This window comes from Anarhichas minor, unplaced genomic scaffold, assembly GCF_050575085.1.
Source record: "Anarhichas minor isolate MPS153535 unplaced genomic scaffold, ASM5057508v1 ptg000014l, whole genome shotgun sequence".
Lineage (NCBI taxonomy): Eukaryota > Metazoa > Chordata > Actinopteri > Perciformes > Anarhichadidae > Anarhichas > Anarhichas minor.
In genome coordinates this window covers 6,253,895-6,271,718 of record NW_027466460.1, presented here as the reverse complement: position 1 = coordinate 6,271,718, position 17,824 = coordinate 6,253,895, and the positions used below count along the sequence as shown (strand labels likewise).

At 40.3% G+C, this 17,824-nt stretch overlaps 1 long non-coding RNA gene across 1 annotated transcript; it reads left to right on the top strand.

Annotated features, from left to right (window-relative positions):
• The first annotated feature begins 5,790 nt into the window (after positions 1–5,790).
• Positions 5,791–8,513, top strand: LOC142949983 (uncharacterized). The gene is made up of 2 exons (XR_012954121.1): positions 5,791–8,245; positions 8,369–8,513. It is a non-coding gene; the product is annotated as an uncharacterized LOC142949983 (long non-coding RNA).
• Positions 8,514–17,824: the final 9,311 nt, after the last annotated feature.

Here is a 17,824-nt window from a genome sequence, read left to right as displayed (position 1 = left end):
GTGTTAATGTTGATTCAGTTGTTGGTATAATCAATATATTATTTTATTACAAATATTCCATATTATTCGGTAGATCATTTTGTCAACGGCGTCAGTAACCTAACATCTCCATGTCGATCGTATAGCTTCATCTAATTTCAAAATAAATTACATTTTGTATAATATTTTATTATACAAAATGTATAATATTTATATGCAAGAAATGCATTTTGGTACCTCTCACACAGAGACAGACAAACAGATGGACAGATTGATGACGGATGGACTATCTGATGAATTAACAACAAGATTGATAACAGGAGAGAAAGACTGAGTAAGCGAGGGCAAAGAGAGACTGGCATGCATATGCGTGGACAAACAGATGGACAGACAGTTTGAACAGACAGACAGACAGACAGATGGTGCTTCTATTAGGAAAAGCGAGCTTTGATGAGATGGACAAACAGACAAGCTGACAGACAGAAACTCTGCTGGGACGCACTAAATGGGCAAGCTGAAAAATGAACAGGCTTGACTTTCTGATGTAGAAATGGGGCTGTGGTGCCTGGGGCCAGGTGAAGAGAGGACGTCGTATCTCTGAAGACCATCGACATGAGGAAGGACTCAATATGCAGATGTGTGTGTCTTGGCTCATACACCAGTGTGTGTGTGTGTGTGTGTCTGTGTGGGTGCACACGTGTTAATGTGTGTAGTAGTGGTTTGCATTAGTGTAGTCTGTACGTGTGTGTATGTGCGTGCCTGATACTGCTCGGGCCATTATCGAGATACCAGATAAAAGTAGTGAACATGCTGCCAAAACAAGGTGCTAAAAGTCAAAAAATAGTAATGGCAAAGGATTTGTACAGTCACACACATGCACACACACACACATACACACTCACACACACACAAACACACAAACACACACACAGGGTAGAAGGACAACAGGGACATCTGTTCCACAGTTTTATCTCCTTACTAGCAGAATGTTCCAAAGGCGCACAGTGATGTATGAAGAGAGAAACAACTAACCTCGTTTTTTTTTTAAAGCTACACTTCCCTAGGCCCACTATGAATGACAAGTTGTATTAATTCAGTTAATCAAAGCCACACATGAAAACAGTATGAAATAGGTAAGGTAAGCAATAACAGGGGCAGTAGGGAGGAGGGAGTTTTTATTTTTTTTTTTTACCTTGCTGAATTTTAAAGCGTATAGTTTTGAGGCCTGTTCCTATTAAGCAAAAGCATAAACATCCATTTGAAGGCTTAATAGGGAGCCGTGGAACTAGTACTTGTGTGATGTGTATATGTGTGTACCAAGTCCCCCACAGGCCCTTAAGTGGTGTGTATTTATAGAGTGTGTGTCTCTCTGAGGCCCAGAGGCTGGTTATATGAGCCCCTTCTAATGGCTAGGAGGAGAGGAAACATCCACAGTCATGTTCCCACAAAACAGACACACATGCATGCACGCATACGGGCAAGCACACACATACACAGATATTAGATAAGGCAGTTAGACATGCTGTTGTTCTGTCCTCCCTTGGATAAACTCTGGCCTCTGACGGCAGAACTCTGACCTTTCTTACACGAGTCAAAGCGATGCAAAAAGGATAGGTCTATACTTCTAAAACGTGCATCTACAGCCCACTGCAGTGCTGATAAAATGGAGAATTTAATTCTGTCTCATAATTTAATCTCATACAGTCTTCCTGTATAGCTGGTGGTGGAGCTTAAGTGGCTTTGGACAGCAGGAGGGCAGGGACCTAGGCGTACATCGGACCAAACGGAAGGTCCCGTGTGCACCACTTTACTTCACCCCTCTTCCTGTGTTCAAAGACAGGTGTCATCTGGTTCCTCTTGTCCTTCAGCTGCATACAGGTTACATACAGTAAATGAGCTAAATGAAGAAAGAGAAGGGCCATATGGCTTTGTTTGGATCTGTACACATGCCAGCCAAAGTATGCGCGTGTGTGTGTGTGTTTGTGTGTGTGCGTGTGTGATCCGTACGCAGGCCAGGCAGCGCTGAAACAGCAGCAATTTAGCTGATGCTCCCACCATATGGTTAGAGTGATAGCATTAGAGAACCTGCGCTGAACCTGAAAAAGAGACAGAGGGAGAGAGAGGGTGTAGGGTGGACCAGAGCTAGAGGCCAGGATTTGTAGAGCAGCCCCAATATGGTGCACTGGTGTGCAAATCATGCACACGTACAAACATGAACACTCACATACGCCACATAATGTCCCTACAAGGGTGCAGGCACGTAAATGCAAATGAATGTGTGTGATCATTACAATGACCAAAGTGTGCTTGTGGGGAAATACTCTCAGGCTGGTGCACGTGTGTGTGTGTGTGTGTGTGTGTGTGTGTGTGTGTGTGTGTGTGTGTGTGTGTGTGTGCATGCAGGTGCATATGCGTGCACACACATGGATGCATAAACATAAGCGCAGAGTTTTCGTGTGTGTTTCAGCAGTCTGGATGATTTATGCGTTGAATACTGCAGTGTTTTAGGTGGGATCTCAGGGAATTCACAGCCATATGTCCTCATTTCCCTCCCTCTATCTTACACACACACACACACACACATAGCCATACACACACAAACTGTATCACACTCATGTTGCGCACAGTATTTTCAGCTTAAAGGGCAAGGGCAAGAGAAGAGTGTGTGCAGGTTTGAGAGTGCGAAGTCGGGGGGGATAAGGGCTTTAAGGCAGACAGTCGAAATGTTCTGCTCCAGTTTCAGGGAAATTCTCGGCCCCTGCTTTAGGAGTAAATGGACAAGTGGGATGAAAGGACTGAAAGAGACAACATGCACTATGGTATAATGACGGTAAACTGGTGCCATTGTCTGATAATGCCCTGTTGTTTTTGTTCTTGCAGCATGGCGTATTGCTTGATTCATAATGTGGGTGTGTCATGAAAATTGCACTGACAGTGTTGAATTCTGGCTATGCATCACCACCCGTGACAGCCAAATGACAAATAGATAGCATTTACTTAAGAAACTTCTGTACAAAACTGAGCTGGGAAAATCAAGATGGATGAGGACAATTAAAACAGATCCTTTAATATCATACAAGAAATGAGAGAAATGCCATAAACCCACTGTTGAGAGGCTACACCATAAATACAAACATACAATATAAGACTTCAAGAAATTAACTACTGGTAAATAAATATTGAGCTTCAAAAAATATTTTTTTGTACTTGTTAATGGTATTTTCTACCAGCATAATGTCCATCCCAAAACAAACAGACTATCAGTATTTCTCAAGTGCCTCTTCATTTTGTCCTATAATGTCTTTACATCCTGGATGGATAATGCTACTAAAATAATATAACTTTGTCTAGAAGCCTGATGGGTGGTGGGTGACATGGCATTTTCAGTGAAGTCCTACTCAATATCAGCACCCATCTTCTGCTGCCTATAACACAGACATATAATCAGTAATGCATTTTAGGCTTACTCATTATTTTTAATTTTTTAATGTAAGAGGAAATTAAATTGGTTAAATAAGAAATTAGCAACTGTAAATAAGGCAACATAAACGGTGTGGGTACAGTACCTTGTTTTTACGTTTCGAAATGATATAATACACTCTGTTCCTCTGAATCACTTTCCAAGGTCAATGTTGTTTTCTTTTTTGCCTGAAGGCTGAACTGAAACTAAACTCATCTAAAATCCTTTTAAGTTTAGCCAGAATAAAATGTCATGAAATTAGAAGCTTTCCACCTGACTGTTCAGCAGTCTGGACCTAAACCTGCAGGTAATAATGACTGGAGATCATGCGGCAAACATTTGGGAAATGGAAGTAGAATATAACTAATACATTAATTTAAACTGAATGTATTATTATGTGAATTGTGTGACAAACACATGTGGTTATTTCAGTATCACATGTGAATGATGTCAGTATGCATTATTAAGTAGCTAGCATGCAAAGTCCACATGTGCTCTTTTTTTACTTTTGCTAACATTCCTGGCGACACAGTGCAATGGAAGAAAGGGGCAATGGCAACTTAGCTTAACTACACAACTAGAACTATACACGTTCATTGTGCTGGCAGGATGAAATAAATAATAGACCTGAATAAACTAGAGTGTGTTTGTTTGGCCAGTGTGCAACAAATTATTATAGGGCACAGGTTAGCGTCATGATGGTTCCAACACAACTTATTATGTTATACCAACCCCAGCTCTTAGCGCCAGCTTGCACCTGCAGATGAGGTTTGTAGCACAGCTGCCGAAAAACTAGACCTATGAATTAGACAGAGGAGAGACTGGGGGGGAAACCATCAGTCAAAAGGAGAGAGGAATTCTGTCACGCAGAGATATGGAGAGCAGGAAGTGTAAATGAAAAGCAGTCTCACCACATTAGTCCCGCCACTTTTAAATTCACTGACCATCTTGGGACTACTCAGAAGAGAAAATGTAGGTTGAGTATGTTGTGCATCAAGGTGTTTCAGAAAGTGTCAAGTCACCTTGACTGTGTGTGCAACTCAACCGTGATTTTCATTACTTTGGAAGACTGTCAGGACCGGCTCTCGCAGGAGAGAGCCTCGACTTTCGAAGCTGTAGGCATCTTTATCTGAATTTTCAAGCGTTCAAGAGGCTACATAATGTCAGATTATGTTGTTTGTGTGTCCTCAGCGGAGCAAGATGGATTAGCCCCCTGTTTAACCCAACCAAGTGAAAAAAACAACCTGACAGCGAGGCTCCCTGAGAGAGAGGCAAAGAGGAAAAGATCTGAGGTCGAATTCTATTATTGAAATTGTATCCCATATTAATATTGAAATATCTTTGAGAGCCATCATCTTCCATTTCCCTCTCTTGTTTTATCTTTCCATCTGTCTCCCTCCCCCCCCCCCCCCCCCCTTTCACCTCCTGGTTTCTCAAAGGAGAACCGACAGACTTGGAGACTTGCTGCACAGACAGAAAAGCATTTAGTTAGAAGGGGGGTGACAGAGAGAAGGAAAGACAAAGAGTGAGGAAAAACAAGAAGAAACCGAGATGAAAAGGAGAAAAAAGAGGAGAGAGAGAGAGAGGAAGAAAGCAGAGAACATCTAAAAAATTGTTTCTGCTCATCTATCTCCTCAATTGCTTTCGCTCCTCCCTGCCTCTGTCCCTTTCTTCTTCCCTTCCTTCTGAAGTCTGACAGCTCTGAGGAAGCTTGCTGGTAAGGCCTAATTTATTTACCACCACCCCAGCTTTATCACTTCGTCATTAATTTACCAATGTCACATTTGCGTGAACAGTTGGACACCAGCCCATACCACGCTGCAGCTACCAGGAACATACATGCAGTGAATCTCATTTATAAACATGTACTTTATTATTACTATTCCCCACGGAGTAAAGGCACTTGGTATGAACCACTAATGAGCCCCGATCTGACCTACATATTTAAATTATGTACTTCTGCTATTGGCCATTATCATGAATCTGCCTCATTTGCTGTTGGTAGGCTACTAATGTGTTGTTTCCATTTGTTTTAACTAAGTGAGACCGAATTTAGACAAATATATGCACAATAAACACACACACAGCAATGAGGAGTATAAATTACAATGATCACAGAGAAAGTGCTTGATAATTATACTGTATGGAAGACAGACCCTCTGTGTGTGTGTGTGTGTGTGTGTGTGTGTGTGTGTGTGTGTGTGTGTGTGTGTGTTTGAGAGTGCAGGGAGAGGGCGAAAGGAAGATCAGATGTGTGTTTGAGTGTGGAATTTCTAAATCTTCACAGCTCACTTGCAATATTCAGACTAGTACATTGGTTTTGCATCACTGGAATAACGAAGTACTTCCAATTCATTAAGACTCACATCAAGCACATACATTCATGATTAAAAAAGATATTAAAAACTTGACGGAAAGCTTTCAATAATACAATGGTGTAATGAAGCAATCATTCTCAAAGCTGGAAGGGTTTTCTACAAAATTTTTAAAGAACTTACAGTAATTTATTAATCGATAACCATGCAAAGTTCATTTTGGGCTCTTCGAAAAAATCATTTAATGTGCCAGCGGAGGAATATTCAGCCTATATGATTTTCAAGAACATCATAGATGGAGGTAGGCGGTTTCATGTGGCAAGAATTAATGAGCTAAAACTAAAATAGCTCGATTTCAACCTTTCCACAATGTGCATAGCACGTCTGTAACATAAGATCTACCGTGTGGATATTTGAATGTAATCTCATCCTCAGTGGGGCGCAATGTAGATGTTCAGGCGTCAGTGTTGAAAGTATGTGACTCTGCGAGCTGTGCAGCAGAAACTTCCTTATGTGGAAAGTAGATCTTTACATCTGTTTCAGACAGCAGAGTGACAGGGGCTAAAGCTGCATTTGCACTTGATCTGACAGGGTCAACGCATGTAGTCCAGCCAGGCTCCAAGTACCTCATCCTGACTGCGGATGAACGCGCGTCAAATGCTGCATGACTTTCAGGGATAGGGTTTTCTTTTTCTTGACGTTTTCATATCTGACGGTCTAATAAAATAGCGAAGAAGAGAGAGAGAATATCACAAGTATTGGAAGAGAAAATAAGATAAAGATGTTTAGCAATTCTGTGTAATTACATGTAATTATGTACGTAAGCAGCATGGAGATTGAGGGTGCAGTTGGAGACTCTCGTACGAATGGCTCACACAGAGGTTTCCTGAGTCAAAGGGATAAGAGATTAATTACACTGTGGCGGTTTTCTGTTGAAGAAACTGACAAAGTACACACCTACCACCCTATCACCATTAAAAAGTATTATGCAAAACCCTGGATTACGTTAAAGGACATTGTTTTATAACATTTATCCCATTTTTATTTTTTTCCCTTACAACTTCAGTGGACGGTAACTACGGTATGGTTAAAGTTGGGGAAATGTTGCGGTTATGGAAAATGGACGATAGTTAATGTAAAGTTAAGGTCAGCCAGCTAAAATATTAACACACTCGTGATTGCTCTTACTGATCCAAACATGAGTTAAACTAACAAAAATAAAAAATAAAAACACCTTCTCTCTTTGAATGATTGATGGATTCATGGGGGGTGTGACTCTGCTTTGTATGGCAGCACACTTCACTTTAGCCTTGTCTGGTATTTACTTGTCAGTATACATCAAGCCATAATAGCACAGTATCACTTTGCTTATTAGAATATTTATACTGGGATGATTGGAATCTATGACTGAAAAGCATCTTTCAGCAGACATTGTTTGAATTGTTTGAAACATAATGCACTCAGCAGAGTAATAGAGTTGGGCAGGGATGACTTATTTTTGTAGGCCAATTATTATTATTGCAGAAAATAAGCTCTTTGGCAGACAAACATTTATGATACTTTTGTTTAGAAATATAATATTCACAGACGAGCACCAATTGTATGTCTATTGCAGCATGAATGCAATCAACAGAAGTAAACAATGTTATATGAACTAGACCACGGTCGCATGGCTTCACGTCACCACCACTAAGCTAGAGGCGGACAAGCGGTGTGATGACGTTTAGTAGTCTCATTCCTAGAGTCTTAAAAAGTAGGATGGGAGCCAGAGCCTTCAGTTATCTTTTGTGGAACCAGCTTCCCGTTTCAGTCCGGGGGCAGACACACTCACCACATTTAAGAGTAGGCTTAAGACTTTCCTCTTTGATAGTGCTTATAGTTAGGGCTGGCTCTGGCTTGCCTTGGACCAGCCCTTAGACAAACTGGTATAGGCTAAAACTACAGGGGGACTTCCTTAGGATACACTGAGCACCTCTCTCCTCCTCTTCTTCACCTCTGTCTGTATGCATTGATGTCCCATTAATGCTCATTACTAACTTTACTTCTTCCCCGGAGTATTTGTGCTTTCTCGCCTCACAGGTTCCCATGACCGCAGTTTTATCTGGACACTGGTCCTTCAACCATCCATGGCCCTGCTGACACCTACTACGATCTTCATTATTAACCCTATTACCGATACCATTAATGCACAGTACTGATTTTGTCTCTTCCCCGGAGTCCTTGTGCTTTCTCTCCTCACAGGTTTCCATGGAGCATGGTTTCATCTGGACCCTGGTCCTTCCTCCTACCATGACCCTGCTGACTCCAACTGCTAATATCACTTTTATTATTACTCGCATTACTATTTCATATTACCGATACCATTAATGCAGATTATTGATCTGCTTCTTCACCAGCGTCTCTGTGCTTTCTCGCCTCACAGGTTCCTGTGTATCCGGGTTATACCTGGACCAGGTCTTGCCTCCTGCCGTGGTTCTGTCATACATTGAATGTGCTGTAATTACATTGAATGTGTTGTAATTCACTATCCTGTTCTACACATGACATATATTGCACTTCTGTCCATCCTCTGTTGCTCTCCCTAAGGTTTCTTCCTCTTTTCTCCCCGTTAAAGGTTTTTTTTGGGGGAGTTTTTCCTGTTCCGATGTGAGGGTCCTGGGACAAGAGGATGTCAAATGTGTACATATTGTAAAGCCCTCTGAGGCTAATTTGTAATTTGTGATTTTGGGCTATACAAAAATAAATTGAATTGAATTGAATTGAATTTAGCCACATGTTGCAACTGCCTATTTTAATACATGTAAAAGCTTCAAAATTTACAGGGATATTTATTGACAAATATTATATTGTAGAACAAAACTTTAAAATCTCTTAAGCGTGTGTTAGTCATAACACACCTTATATCAGGCATCTAACCAAAAACCCATACAAAAAATCATTGGCTTTGAGATGAACTGGAAGTGCGAAAATGCTAACTCATTTGTGGATTTTAGGACTGCACCACTCTGTAGCGTCCAGGTTGAGATATTATGAATCCTGCTATGATGAAGGTATGACCCGCCCTACTCTGACTGGGATTGGCTTATCCTGATATTCTTACTCTTACCCAACTCAACCTAAACATATCTGTGATGTCTGTTGCTTGAATAGTCACCCTGACTGAAATTGACTGAAACAATTGATTTAAAAAAATATTTGTAGGTTTATTGAAGCGGTGCATCGCACTGCAATGGAAGGTTTTTGTTCTTCTCCTGTTCTGTATTGAAAACATACCGAGATGTCCGAACAAAACACAACTGTAATCATCCTGTATTCCTGTATTCATGTCATTTTGTATGCCTGTGATTGATTTTCCATGTCTTTATGAACACTGTTCAAAAAATCTCAGTGCAATTCCCTTTCATTTTGCACTGCTAATTAATTCATTATATCACTCTCCAAAGTAGACATTATAAATTGCCAGGGAGAATGTTTTGAGGTCCAACCCACTCAACTGCCTCAGGCTTTCTAAGTAAGACACCAGTCAATACAGCCGAGTGAGCGTTTGTGTGTCACAGAGGTGGAAATCTACATTTATACCAGAGAACAGTTTTTAACTGACAGTGAAGAAGTGCCAAAAGCATTAATTAATGTATACAGTCAGACATAAACGGAGAAGCAAGTGTACGAACGCACACACCAAAACATACTTTACAACAAATAATGTATTTCCTTCAAATGCCAAATTCCTCACTTTCCCCTTAATAAAAATGTACACACTGTTACTTCTGTTGGTTTTCTGTGTCTGAGTAATACTGTCTGCCTGCTGACTTGTGTGTGTGTGTGTGTGTGTGTGTGGGCATAGATGTCACAGCAGCAGGCGGGGAGGTGTTGATAACATATTTGGCATTTTGACAGTGATAAAGGACATTCGTTGCCCTTAGCGATGCAGAAAAACAAACAGGCACGGAAAAACACACTAAATCAATGTATGGCAGCCAGATTTTTATAAAATGACGGTATACATTCAAAAACATCTGTATAATAAGAAAAGATCATTCTCTACTTCGCCCACATCATAATGAAATAATTCTAGTGGATGTTCTATTCTTTGACAGGAAGCAGCTGCAATATGGACAGCAAAGTAAAAGACCCCAACAGCAACATTTTCTCAGAATTTGTGGACCACACCAGTCTCTCTCTCTCTCTCTCTCTCTCTCTCTCTCTCACAACAAAGCCCATTGTGTACACACATTTTCACCCACACAAATATTGACATGCACAAAGACAATCACTTAGGCATGTTGTAGCCTGCATAATCATTACATCCTCTGGGCAACCAAACAATTATACAGAAGGAAATGCTTCAGAGATCACAATTGTTCCTGTCAGTGTCAATCCGGAATGTTTGGGTGTACTTGTGTTTTTGTACATATTTTGGTGTCAGTGTGAGCAAAAGAGGGAATTAAAGTCTCTTTGTTTCTTCAAAGCATTAGATAGAGTGAAGAGTATAGCACGCCCAGATGAAAGGGACATGGGTGACGATTGCGCCACATGGCACACAAACGCACAAGCCCACAGGCTACATGAATTCTGTATGGGCAACCTGCGGCATGCTAGAGGAACGTAATGAGGGATGTTTACAGGGAAGGATAAATGTTAACCAAAAAGTTGAAAAGAATATGAAAGAAAAGGCAGATACATATTTTTCCAAGGGCACACACAGCATGAGATGACATAATATTTACCATCCTCTCCCTGTTTGCATGTTCCACCCAAGACCGCTGCAATTCATTTTTGTTTGTTTGTTTGTTTGTTTTAATCAGGGCAAGCTTTTCATATTTTTTGTCATTTCAGTGCACTTGCTATCCCAATTGCTCAAGCACTTTCAGAAAATTATCACAACGGGTTTCTGCCGCAGTCAGGAGCAGAAAAACAGGAACCCACGCTGTCCTTATCTGATCACACACAAGGGAAATTCCCACATGTTGAGTGTGTTTGAGTACATAGCGGTTTATCCACTCATTATATGAAAAGCAACATCTGTGTAGGATAATTGTTTATCTTTTTCTGTAGACATTTTTGTGTTTGTGTGTTTGTAAATTTCTTTTCTGTCATTCTTTTGCTGGTTGTGTGTCCGTGTGGTTCCTTATCCACCTCCCCTGTTGATTCTGATCTGAGATGAACCTTTATCCGATTGGATCTTTCTCACTCCCAGGGGGAGGGTCTGGAAATAGGCTTATCCTCTGATTGGATCGTTTGCCCCTGAGGGAAGGGTACAAGGGAGGTCAAAAGGAAAACCACGCTATCTTTTGGCTAGCGCAAACAGGGGTCCTTCATTAACTACCACACACATACACACACACACACACACTAAATACATCAAGGTCTCCAGGGTATACAGTGAAGTGTTTGATGACTCCATAGAGAGAAAAGCAAACACATAAAGAAAGTTGTTGACCTCAACAAGCTGCCTGAAAAAAACAGCCATCCAGGATTTATGGGGATCAATCAGCACTGTGTTGTGGCACTGAAGATGGGTATGGTGGATATGCTTTATTCCAGTGTATAAGGTTTGCTTTTTATTTTTATACTTTCCAGATTTTTACTTTTTGTGTATTGTAATAATCTGCAGCATCAAAATGGTTTAAACCACAGTAGGTTGTAAACATTGTACAAAACATCTTTTAAAAGAAAAGAAAACAGACAAGGGATTATTTTTGTGACTGAGGTGTTTAAAATGATAAACTATTTTCAAAATGGATAGAACACAAAAAGGAAAAGCTAGAGTGAGGAAAAAAGATCAAAGATGAAGTCCTCAGTTGGGTGATAATGGTATATTCAAACACATCAAATATTGTAAATTCATAAACAGTCAGAACCCGGTTAACACATTAACTATTGAACTAAACTCAAATAAACCTGCAGTGTTTGGAACACATTGTAAACAAATATATGAACCCCTTCTATTCTCTTCAATTGTCTCTTTTCTGGCTACCTTCTAAGTCTCCCTTTATCTCTGTTTCGGTCTCCACCAACTCTACTACAGGCTTCACCTTCCACATTATACTCTACATACTTGATATATTGTTAATTTAAAAATATTGATTACAGCAGCTTTAAATAAGTAGATCTACTGAACATAAGAACAGTTTAGGATATTGTATCTTTGACTTTAGGATCAAGATGATTGCTCTGCTTGTTTTTGCTATAACACATTTTAACACAAATTGTTATCTAGATGGACAACAGCTGCATTGTTCAAACAAAAGTTGCAGGTTTCTCAAGGCAAACTCATCAAGGCTTTTGTTGGATTTGGGCTAAATAATGCATGTAGGCAACAAATGCTTCAAACAGCTCAGATGGCTACTTGTAAAAGCTAGGACCTCCACATAAAGTGCAGAGTTTTCCCTGAAAAAGATTACGTTGTCATGTGCCACTTCAGGGAACTAGTCAGAACACATGTAGTGTTAAAGCGCTTTTCTAGTCTTCCTGTCAAAGAGCTTTAACACTACATGTTCATTCAGAACTATTCATACACTGATGAACTATCTAAGATTCATACCCATTCACACACCCTAGGCACAGCTACGAGAGCAATTTGGGGTTAAGTGTCTTGCCCAAGGACACAAGGACATGGACTAGCGGAGCCGGGGATCGAACCCCCGATCCTCTGATTGAAGGACAACCCTGCTCTACAACTGAGCTACAGTCAGCCACAGTCATGGCTCAACATGACCTCAACAACTTGACCAAAGTAAATAAGTTGGTTACAGTAATAAGTACAGTTTTATTTCAAATAAGGTACTTGTGATGTCAGTTGTCTCCATAGCTATTTAATATGCATTTGTCAGCCAGTTGCTACCTCACCATTGCCCCCCCCCCCCCCCCCAAAAGCACACACACACACACACACACTCATGAACAGTTGGTGTATATGTAACACTTGTCAGAGAGGAGATAGAAATAGATCAAGCCGTGGCTTGTCATAGCAGGAGTTAGCCATAATGACAAGAGGTGTTAGAGACGGAGGAGACGGGAGGAAGGGAAGAGGAGAGCAGAAGCAGAGAGAAAGGTATAAAAAAAAACAGAAGAAGGGTAGTGACAGAGCATGAGGGAGGGAGGTGAAGAGAGATGAAGTCCAGAAAAGTTGCTTGACTGTAAGAGAGAGAATAATGTGTTTTTTGCCTGGATTGAGAAAAGGTAGCATGTTGAGGAAAGAGGATTTGAAAAGTAGAACATTGGACACTTGGGAAATCTATTAGTCGATTAATCGATAGTTAATCGGCTACAATTTCTCTTTGATGCACATGGCGCCAATGTAGTTCTGAATAGGTCACACTTGTTGGTTGTTGTCCAGCGACTGCGATACTCCTCGTCTCATTGGATAACTGGTTTCAACAGTGGGAGAAAAATCCAAACAGACCAAAACCCACTGATACCATTATGTATTATTGTAAGAAAATGTCATTCCAATGGTTTTATTGAAACAAAGTAAATTTGTTTACCTATATATAGCTCTGATAGAATGACCTCTTGTTTGAAGGAATAAATAAACGTGCCTCTAGAACCAAGCAAGCAACTTTTCAAGCTGATTTGCCCAGTCAGTTTGTTTACTCCAGAGCTCTCTGTTTTCCTCCAAATGTCTGCAGAGGATGTGTCAAGTTGGCCCCAGGCAGGCTGCCAGCTTACCTGCAGAAAGTGTCTTCTTTTCCATAGAAAGAAAAATAAATAGCCACGGTGTCCACGGAAATGTATTGGTTTCTGTGATGGATATCTTCCCCTCTCTACTCCGTTGACCTTCCTACTTAACCTTCTCTTCCTCTGCTGTTTAGCATCCCAGCAAGAGAACCGGCCCGCACTCTGCCATGCGTACCAGCCACATTACAAACACACACATAAGGTGCACACATATGTACACACCTGCATGCACAAACAGACATGCAAAGACACAAACAAAGAAAGCCATGCATAACAGATGTGTTACGACAGGTCTGTTTTGATTGCACTTTCCAGGACATGAGGCACGATATGACACTGAAAAAGAAACAGATATATTTAATAAGTTACGCAATCTCGTCTAACAACCTCACAGTGAGGTATAGACAAACCCCAGCCACGTAATATTTACACAAATAAAGTGTTGAAGTCGAGACAGATAAGCAGGTATTGTATTTTAGAAATAGAAGAGACAAGTAAAATAGAGACAGAAAATAAGAGGGGAGAGCACACACTATTTGCTAACTTGGTGAAACAAAAGTCCACTTTTCAGCCTGATGACAGGTAATCAATGAGAAGAACAGGAGAAAATATGATAACATGACAGAACACAAAGAGAGCGCATGCTGTGGCTGGACAGAGGCTGACACACACACGCACACACACACAGAATTTAAAGGTCATCAGCAAGTCTGACTACCCAGAAGACAGCTGACAATCAATAGAAGAAAGAAAAAGATGGAACAATAAGCACGGAGGCTGTTATTTGGGTGCTTCAAGTATTTTGTTACCTTAGAGACGAAAAACTTGGTTGTTGTTCCACCTGACCTTCAAATGGCAAGTGCGGTCCAAATAACATTGGAGAAAATTTCATTACATTTTTCTCTTCTCCGTGCAGCAATCAAAGCGTTAGACTGAAAATACAGGCCACATGCCTCACCACCATTTTCACTGAAAAACAAAATATTACGCCATAACAAAACGCTCAGCCTGGGTGGCCGAGCTGTCTCTGTCTTAGCCAGAAAAAAATCTCTGAACTGGAACAAACAATATCCATCCTTTATTGGATTATTTAAGCTAAATCCCTTGTTAGGATTGGCCCTGCTAATGCTATGGTGGCTGGAGGGGAACTCGACTCTACTCTACAGAACCAGCTCCTTCCCTGGCTGGAGATAACTTGGAGCAAAGTTGGACCAAAGGCTCAAGTTTGCTCTACACCGCAGCAAATGGAGCGCTGGACCACCGTTTGTAAGAGCAAACCAAGAAGAGTCCCTGTTCCATATTGTCATCCCAGGACATCCAGCATGGCAAAGTTCCGGACGAACAGGACTTTCCTCCGGAGGCCTCCGATCTCCCTTATCTATGGACACCGCAGTCTCTCCAGCTCCGGAGAAGGAACCCTTGGGTGTTGGTTACTCCTCTGCATTCTGCGCTGCATCGCACTCCTGCCGCGCCTCCCACGCCATCTACTACACCTATCATCGGCTTGCAGCGATTAGAATGTGGCTTTCATTACCAATAGTTACTTGTTTTGGGACTGTAGACATCTTTTATGCTAATAGAAAATGTATCTTACTGTTTACAGAACTCGTATGCTCCACCACTCCCGAACCAGTTCTGGTCAAGCCCTTAGCTCTCTTCAGGTGACACATCCTGTAGTGTTTGTTGTCCTACGGGTCAAATCCCCTGCCAGATCAGCTCGACTAATTTAATTACTGAATATAACAGCCACGGACCCGCTAGTATAGATTCCTCTTCTATTTCCCCTTATGCCATTCATTTACTTGTGAAATTTGCACTTAGCAATCTTCAGAATGAAGATTGGGTTACTGATTTCTCTTCACAGATGTAAATTATTCTGGCACACTATACAGCAAGGCTTTCCAAAGAACGGACTGCTCTACGATTTGTAGGCACAGGAGGTTCTATCTGACCTGATCACCTTAGAGACTGAGTCTCATTGAGGCACGTCCCCACTCCCTGTGTTCCTCGACTACTTTTGACCAAAACACAACATGTTTCTGGCCCTACCCATCAACATGGCCATACCCTCAATCTAATTATTACTTACGGCTTTAATCCGGTAAATCTCCAGACTCTCAACATGCAGGTTTCTGACAATACTGATGTCCTTTTCAATGTTCCTCTAGTGCCTACGGTCTCTAACCTGAGAGGCCCTCAACACTTTCAACCCATCACTTCACAGACCATTGACAATTTCTGTAAAGACCCTCAGGCCTCTCAGCAGTTTGATCCACTAGATTTGGGGTAAAGCCTTTTCTGCTTTGTATGAACTGCTGTGGGCTAATGACCTGTGTCCGGAGTATTAGAAGGGCGTGTAAATGTACTGAATGGAAATTGGAAGCTTCCAAATTAAGGTGCAATTTCAACGCCATAAAAGAGCTTTTAAAAGAGTTTAAGCCATCTAAATGACTGTAACTCATTGTCTGCCTGACTGCCCCAGATATTTATCAACCGCCTCTAACAAAATACTGCAGGTATACTGCTCATTGCACTGATAACCAAAGTGTTCAAAATTGATTTAAAAATGATATTTCCTTTTTAAATCACTGAGCGCCATTGCCCCTTTTAACATGATCACTCCCTGCATGAAGTATCATTGGTTTGTCATTCATCAGGTTGTATGATAGATAGATAGATAGATAGATAGATAGATAGATAGATAGATAGATAGATATAAACTGTATTCATCCCCAGTGGGAAATTAGTTTGTAGCAGCAGCAATTTACAGAGTAAAATAACATGTAAAATATTACGTATGGAAATGCACAATATATACAGAAGATGAACAATGTCAGATTAAGGGTATTGGAATTATCTGTTTGTAATGACTCATTCAATTATTTATATATTTATTTATTTAATAAAGGCTTCGTAAACTATTTGGGTGAATGTTAAGAAGTATAAGACTCATCACACGTCTCAACACTATAGCCTGTAACATTCACCCAAATAGTTTAAATGTATTAGATAAATAAATTGACAATTTTATAAATCATTACATACAGATAATTCAGCGTAAATTGGCGAATTTATTCAGGATCAATTGTGGGAAAGTGGCAGAAATATGACTTGATAACAGTTATATATTATGTTTATCTAGGCTATTTGTTTATATATTTAATTTAGCTTTAATTTAAATTGATCGCTGGAGCAAGTTTGAAAAAATGTGCAACTTTGAAGGCGAGCTGTGTCTGTTTCCGTCTCTCGACTTCCTTGACTCAATTTTCATTATAAAAGTTGGATAATGTACTAAACTGATGTTTTGGTTGCGTGGAATTGCATCGCTGGTGTTCATTCAATGCGATAATAACACAGGACAAGCGTTAACCATGTTTAAGCAGCATTGGTTATCGAAGAACAAACTCACACATATCCGACACATTTGCATGAGCGATTAGACCAATGAAATTAAGCAATACCACTAATCTGACATATCAATTTGTTTATTATATACAACGTGAACAATGGCAAATAAATGATACTTCATGCACGGACCATTGTCGACCGTCTCACTCCTTACACCCCTGCTCATACTCCACAGGGACGTAATAACCTTTCAATGGGAATCAACCAAACTTCCTCAGTGACCTCTTTTAAAAACTGATTTCTTTTTATATAGAATGTTGAATTAAACTGTTTTTTGGGTCTATACTTTCATCCATTTATTTATACTTAATGATTTTAATCATTGTCTTATTCTGATTCTGTTTGTTAAGCACTTCAGAAACTTTTTTTTTTGAAAGTGCTAAACAAACAAAGTTTAGTATTATCATTATTATAGAAACAATAATTACAAAAATGCTAATTTTTTACTCTGGGTTTAACATTATTTATACTTCATGAATTGCATTTGACGTGATTTCTCTCTTTCTTTTGTCTGTAATATTTTATCATAATTCATGCAGCTGTTCTGACCTCTGAAAAGCATGAAATAGAAGTGTTTCAAATCACTCTGTAGCCCCAATAATCTCTGACAGACCGAGGAATATTTATATGAGGGTTGATGCATGTGTATGTGTCTCCATGTTAGAGAGACATTCATACAGTATCAAGTCCGTGCCAATACTCCATGAAATGAGAGCTCTCATCCATTTTGAGTGATGCTTTAGGAAAGTAAAATGGGTTTACACAAGTGTGGGTTTCCTTGTGAGAGCGTGTCAGTATGGGATTATGCGTTGCAAGGATCACTTGGAGTCTGTGTCAGCCTATTATTGTCACTTAACCATTCACTAATATTGTTCCTTCCGAATTAATGTGATGTGCAGTTTGTAACCTTTGATGTGGTAATTTCGCTCGGCTGAAAACACCTGAAACGTTTCCAAGATACAAAGAGACCAGGAGGTATCCC